This window comes from Triticum aestivum, chromosome 2B, assembly GCF_018294505.1.
Source record: "Triticum aestivum cultivar Chinese Spring chromosome 2B, IWGSC CS RefSeq v2.1, whole genome shotgun sequence".
NCBI lineage: Eukaryota > Viridiplantae > Streptophyta > Magnoliopsida > Poales > Poaceae > Triticum > Triticum aestivum.
In genome coordinates, this window is record NC_057798.1 from 404817302 (window position 1) to 404825228 (window position 7927).

Here is a 7927-nt window from a genome sequence, read left to right on the forward strand (position 1 = left end):
AAATCGATGTAGGAAATATTTTCAATTGGGGCAGGTTTGTAACTTCACTCACACGTGGCACAACCGCCCTACCTGTTAGCCCCGTTCATACGCCGTGGGCGCCAACCACCCTTTCCTCACCCGAAATCGCTCTGGGCAAATATTGGCGAGATGCGAGATTACCGTCCTGTCCCCAACCAACGAGACGGCCAAAATTTAAACGGGGGATAAGTTTGTAACTTTCCCATATTTCAGACTGGCGCGTCCCAAAAAACTGGTTCCCCGTACCTCACCCTCCATTTTCCCATTCATACACCGTCCGCGCTAGAACACCATCCCTACACCAGCCTCTGTCCGCCACCCCATCCATCGCCGCCGTCCTCCACCCCATCCATCATTGCCGTCCTCCACCACATCCATCGCCACCGTCCTCCACCATGCCGGAGCGCCTACCAAGACTGCGTCGTCCACTGCTAGAGATGGACGTTTCTCATCCACGGCGACGGACCAATAGCCTTGCATCGTGTCCTCTCGCTTCATCGGCGCCGTCGTCCTTTTGTCGGGGCCGCTCACATGACCTTCTCTACCACCGCAACGGGACTTATCCCCCGATGCACCCGTCTACCGTTGTAGATCTGCTTCAACGCCACCGACAGCCATCGCACCCCTGATGCCTACACAGCGCCGCAAGAGAGGTGGTACTTCATATCTCCTCAAATTTTTGATATCAACCAGAAAATAGATCTTAACTTGGTTACTCTACTTTCTTTTCAGCTCTTAGAATTTAGTTCTTAGTTCGAAGCAAACAATGGGTGCTAAATATCATTTCTCTAGTTTGCATCTTCAAATCTGCCATGGCACAGCCATAATACGGTTTAATTGATCATGCTTAGGTTTAATTGATCATGTTGGTTCCGTGGTGGTTTCTATAATAGAAATCGGAGGGGAAACCCTCTTTTGCTAAAAAAATGCTCAGAGTTTCCCCCTTTTATGATCATTATATGATCAGAATACGTGCTTCGTGTCATAATAGCACCGCTCCACCCATCAAGCTAAACAAGCTTAGTTGTTCAAATACAAATCTGATATTGTTAAAACAGAGTCGTTTAATTGGTCAGCTAAATGTTCCTAAATTAGTTTTGAAAATGTATGTTCTCCGCTCGGGTGTGTATCTCTACAGGGTTCCCACGGTGGGTCGGCCCACCCTGGGATTTTGGGTCGTCCCAGGCCTCGATTCCCCTCTATTTTGCTGCGCGCTTCCGATCTCTACTCGCCCCCAGCCGCCTGCCTTGCCGGCGACTTGCCGTCCCCGGACGGCATTACTCTAGGAGGAGACGCCGGACTAACAGGAGGTCAGGAGACACTCACCCAACAGCGTCACCGCTGCCCGGGCGCGCCGCCGTGCCTACCTTTCCAGTCCGTTCAGGGCTCAGGCGTGCAGCACCCACCAAGCCAACCCGATTTATCCTGAGATACGTCCTCAACACTCAGCAGCCACTCCTCATCACCCATTTTCTAATTGATTCATTACTCATTAGGCAGGACTGTAATTAGAGTTTGTTGTGTGCTCAGTGCTACCTACACTTAATGGTTCATATGTATTTCGGTAATCTTTAGTACCTCTAAAGTTCAGAGGGTTTTCAAAATTCCGGCCCTCGGAACAGACACTAGTCATTTTGGATTGTTGGACGTAGTGAAATTGACCCAGATTACTACTGCAAGCCAGGTTTGTTGACAATTTTACTTGTATTTCTTACTCATTCGATATAATATCCAATTATCATGTCGATTAGTTGCAAACAATAAGTGCTAGACAAACTTCTTGATTTAGATTTTGGACGGTCTCTTACTGTTGTTACAATTCAGCATACTTGTCCTAGTAAGCTCACAAGTAAATGATTGATTCACTACATCCATGCTTGCCTTGTCATATTTGTTGTCAATATTCTTTTAGGGTGGACCACCCTGTTTCTAAATATTGGAACCGTAAACGAGTGAATAGTATTCCTCTATGTGATCTCTTCCATCATGTGTGGGCAACGAACACTGCATTGTATAGAAAGAAAGTGTCATTTCTAGCTTTTACATAGGTTTCGATCTTTTACATGGAATACAATCTGCCTACTTGCTTTGTGTCACACTACCAACACTCCACCCTTGAAGCTAAACATTATTCCACTCATAATTCCTTAGTTTATTTGTTCAAATATAAATTTCATATGATTCTAATGTTCCTACTTCAGTTTTGAAATGTGTGTCTGCCTGTTATAGAGACATAAGGGGTTTGTATTTCTGTGTGTGGTCTGGTCAGCACGGTTGGGGGTGAACTTTGCATATGCAGGGGTTTATAGGGAGACACTCTTCGAGTTGAATCCGCTATGCATTCCATAGATAATCTGACTACTTTTTATGTTTTCATGAATCTCAGATTTTGAACAGCATCATAATGATTATGAGCTTGCACGCATGAGAAGAATAAAGTAGAACAATGCCATGGCTGTCAAACTTGCATTAAGGGACTGAAATCAAGTCTGGATGCAATGCAATGCAAACACTCTCCACCTATAGATTCATGCTCAGAATATGATCCTAACGGTGATTCTGAGCTAGAGGGAGACCTAAGTCAATGTAGCTCCCTAGTGGAGGAGTCAGAGGAAGATGCCCTATCTTATCCACCCATCAAAGTGCTTGCTCTAACTTTCCAAGGTTACATTGGTCGCACATATCTTGCAACTGAGCTTTGCATTGCTTCTACTTTGTTGAACTGTTATTAGCTTAGTTTACACATAGTGTATGTGAATACGCCCTGCCTATCCATTTTCAGTACATATTCCATCTGTCATCATACCATATTTATCCATTCAAATGTTGTTCTTATGTATCAGACGTTCAAAATGAAGAGGGTGATTGCTGATCATGGAGGAGCACAAGCAAAGTATTTGGAAAAGGTAGTGGTACCTGATAAATCAAATAGCCTATTAGGTGTAGTTGCAATATCACCTGACCCACAAAACACCCCAACTCTAGCAGACTCTAGCCCTACTACACTGGTCATTTCTGACGCCCCAACTCAGCAGACCCAAACTGCAGCAAACAGTTTGATTATGCCAGTTGACATAGAACCAGCTCTACAATGCAAAACCCCCCATTCCAGCAAAGAGTACACCAAATCCAGTTGCCAAATCCCTTTTCGAACCAGAGAGAGACCCAACTGCAGCAAATAGGACCCCTGTTCCATTTCTTACCAGTTTAGAAGGTGAAGCTTATATTGTTGTCAGGAACTTTGTGCGCATCTTTCCTTCATGGAAAGATTATACCGCAGACACAGAACAATTTCCAGTCTTCCTCCACAACTTACGCCTAAGTAATGTACTAATGTTATTCATGGTCATTATTGCATATGTTTCTGCTGACAAAAGACACAAGATTTCATTCTTTTAAATAGGCGAGGAGCAAACTGGATAGTGAAGACGAGCAAGGGTTGGCTGCGCTTTTCAAGCACTCATTGATGAAGTATCGTTCCTACCTGAGGCAAGCGCACTTCAATGGCAAGCCTCTAAACAAAATTTCTGTAAAGCCTCCAATGCTACATTTATCCGACGGTGACTAGAATAATCTTGTTACACATTGGTCTCGGCTGCAGCGTAAGGTACTGTCTATGATATCACATCACAATTTAAACTACATTTCTGCATTTGCCTTAATATCTCACTTGTACAAAAACTGTTAGCAGAAGAACATTCGTTCTCAAGGGACCACAGAATCTTGCAACTATACTGCACACTGCATTGCTCTTGTGAGTACCTCTTGCCCTGTATGACCATACTTACTTTCATAGTTGTTTGATTATGTAGCATCACTACACATGTTAGCCTCGTAATCGTCCATTTGGTGGTCATTATAAGATCCGTATGGACTCTTACATAAATTTAGAATCAACCCAATGCTTTTGAAGAGGTTTAGCTCTGCAGTCCTCTTGTAAGGACTGAACGTCGTCTATCACTGTACTTACATTAGCAGCTACTCCCTCCATCTCATAATATAAGAACGTTTTGTGCAGTACACCAATGTTCAAAACACTCTTGTATTATGGGAAGAGGGATTGGTTCATTGTGTAGCATTCTGCATCTTATCTCCCTTGCCCACCATTTACTAAAAAAGATCAGATCTATATTTAATCTTACCAACAAGTAGAATACATAGACAATGCCAGTGCAGAAGTGTAGCCCATTGCTCTTCTCAGTACATTTTGTCCTGTAACGCTTGTACTTCTAGGGATTGGTAGTTGATTATGTAGCATCAATCTATCTTATCTTCATTATCCTCTATCCCTTCCAGTATTATCATATCTATAATTACTCTCTACAAAATGTAGAGTACAGTCAATGCTTATGAAGAAGATTATGTGCTGAAATTCTTGAGTTATCCTTCCCTTGACATGGAGAAGGGCATTATAAAGCCGGTGTTAACTGTTAATGTAAGTCAGTCCTTCTAAAGCCTTTATCCTCAACTGTTGTTTAATTTTCTCATACTCCCTATTGTTTACTGCTGTTTAGTTTGCTGTTTCTACCAAAATGCATGTTCGCAAGAACCGTAAGTTCTAAGTTATACTTGTAAAACCAAATTCCTTATTCATACCATGCACATTAATCAATACTCCCTATATGTATGCTTGTTTTTGTGGATCTATAATCCAGTGTGTGGTGAAGCAGCCCACGTTTGCACCTTGTCATCTCTTGTTTTATCTTACTGATGTGGCTGATGATATGAACAACATGCCATGCACATTAACCAAAATAGATACAATGATTTTATTTGCCATTCATCTATGCTTGTTATGTTGACATGGTAATCCAGTAGTGTGGTGAAGCTCCCCGCATTATGAACAATGCCAAATTATGCTATTGATATTTTGAACTTACTCTTTATTTTCTAATTTGAAATTGGATGGAATTGACAGCACAGTTATCATCTTTGTTTATACACGTGCAAAACATGTCATCTGTCTGCTTTGTTTCAGGGTGATATGCTAGATGGCATGCACAAGTCTGCTGAAGGCTGTGAGACAAACCCAACATATATTGCAGCAAAGAAGGCAAAACATCTTGAAGCTAGCGAGACAACCCCAAAGTCTTGTCTTGATGCAGTGTTCAAGTTACTTGAGACTAGCAGTCACACAAGCTCACAGAATTTGTTGTCTGAATCAGTTCGACTTCTTCAGTCCCAAGTTCTAGCAGAAAGGCATTTTGCAACTCAACTTCGACTTGAAGTTCTATCTCAAAGAAAGATTGCGGAGAACACCAATGAGAACCTCATCGCTAAAAAGCTACACCTCGAAGCTATGACCGACATGCTAGGCCAGTCTCACAGCCTTGCTCAGCAGCTTGCGCAGCAGTTCCCCCGCAAGGCTAACCTTTCTTGAACTGTCTTGGAAGTGGTCTCGGTTCAGTATTATTTTGTTACGCTGCAATGGTGCCCAGTTTTTGTAATCTGCTTCTTCGTTGCGCTTTATGATCACTGGTGGCAAACTTCGATGCCAAATGGATGTAATATACCTTAAATCCTTTATTGTATAGTGTAGGTTTATTCTTAGTTACTATGCCGTAATTTCTTTATTGTATAGAGTAGGTTTGTTCTTAATTCCTACTAGTTACTGCCATCATTCGCTCTGCAAAAAATCAGACGTAGTCGACCGGGCCGAAACATTCGACTCTAACTGGCCTGGTTTTTAGTGGGCCACAATTGGGCCGGCCTGCATCTTTCTTGGGCCTGAATGATTGGGGCCTTCACACTATGCGCTAGGCCCACAACTTACACCGGCCTATATTTTAGTTGGGCCTTTTGTGGACCCAGCGCTTAGTTTGGCCTAGGTAGCGTTGGGCCATTAACAGGCTGAATATTGTACTGGCCTGTTACGGCCCAGATAAAACCATGGGCCTTTAGCAGGCCGAAATGCATGTTGGGCCACAATTATCACTAGTCGTCAACGGGCCTTTAGGAGGCTGAAATGTAGACAGGGCCTTTTTGGGCCCAGTTAGGTCATGGGCCATTACCAGGCCAAAACATATCTTCGGCCTTAGTTGGCCCACTGATATCATGAGCCGTTTAGAGGCTGAAAGCTTAGTACAGGCATCAACGGGCCGAATTATGTGACAGACCTTTAACAGGCCGAAAGTCACGTTGGGCTTAACTGTTGCCACCTTTATCACGGGCCGTTAGTGGGCTCGTGTCCCGTTGGACCATATATGGCCCATGGGCAGCACGGGCCATTCCCAGGCTGAAAGTCACACTGGGCTAAAATGGGCCCATGTCTACATCGGGCCTCTAACAGGCCGAAAGTCACTGGGTTGTAATTGGGCCCAAATATTTGGCGAACAATTAACGGGCCAGATTTGGCTTCGGGCCATAAATGAGCCCAAATATTCGGCAAACAATTAACGGGCCAGATCAGGCTTCGGGGCGTAAATGGGCCTTTATTAAGCAGGCCATTATTGGGTTGGCCCACTAGTACCTAAGTAAGTACTACTGGCCTTTGACTGGGCCGGCCTTTTTAACCTATATGGGCCTCTGTTGGGCCCAGCCATGTGTCGACGTATCATAGGCATGTCTCCTCCAATGGACGGGCGACATCTGGCCCACTGACGAGCTGACAGGTGTTCCCTCCGGTCAATCAGAATTTTACACGTGGAAATTTCCCATTGGTTCGGGTTGTTAACAGGTTATCGGATCCAAAACCCGACCCGATAGCTTAACGGCGTTCCATTATGGTGGATGCCACATATCCGTCACCCTTGACGAAAGCACTTCTGTGACGTGCGATTTATCGTCATGGAAGTAGACACTTCCGTGATGATAATTTCGGTAATGTCATGGAACACTTCTACGACAGCACAGGTATGACTATCTTGATTCTGTCATAAAATTGTCATGGATGTACATGCATGACAAAAAATGCGACCTACTGTGACAAACACGTATCATCACAGAAGTGTAGTTGTTTGTAGTGATATGAACAAGCTGGCCAACACTTAACCCGGATTTTGACTACAGTAAAAGTACCACTTACCGAAGATGGCCACAGTCATATTGGTTATATAACATTTTAGCGTGTTCAACTCTTGAGTCACCAGTTCAAGTTCGCCGTCCGCCTCTTTTGCACATTTCAGCAGTGTTGTCTTCTCTTCTCTATAGGCGGCCTTCATGGTTTGCAAGTTATCCTTGGCAAGAGAAACATATTCTTGCAAATATGAAGAGGACGATTATGCTCTCTCATGAAGTTTTTGCTCTATTTTCAACTATTTCTGCAAGCTGGTGGCCTTTGATTCGGCCAAATCCAGCATATCCTATCAAAATAGATGCAATGATTAGTTCAAACTTTCTACGGTCCTGAGCCGGCGAGGTCACACGACCCGACACTTGGGGCCTATAGCTAAGATTTTTTTATCAGTAGTTTCATGACAAGTCTCATGAAGCTGCAAGTAGTCCACATGACACTTGGGGGCTAATGAAAGTCACTTTTCTTTCAAATATATACATTATGTGAAGATCTGGTCATCTCAATGAGATAAGCTAGCCCTTGAGGGCTACATGTCACTTTTTCTCACACATTTTAGCACAAGGGCTTCTTGAAGAACCGTCTCATCATTTTCATAACGACTTGGTCCTTTGGGGCTACGGTTTTCTCACAAAATTCCATTAAAAGTCTTAGGCATATTCATATTTTCTTATGCCTAAGACTTGGGGGCTACATAAGTATTTAGGAAAAAATAGAAAGAAGGAATTTTTCATACCTCATATTTTCTTTTGAGCACATTGATCATGCTCGCCTCCATATTCCGGCTCTAAGACAGCTGGGTCAAATATCCCTGATGGAGTTCATCCACATTAAGTTATTCAAAATTTGGGAGCTCTAGCTTTGCTTTTCTTTTCTCTAGCGTTTCCTGCTCAT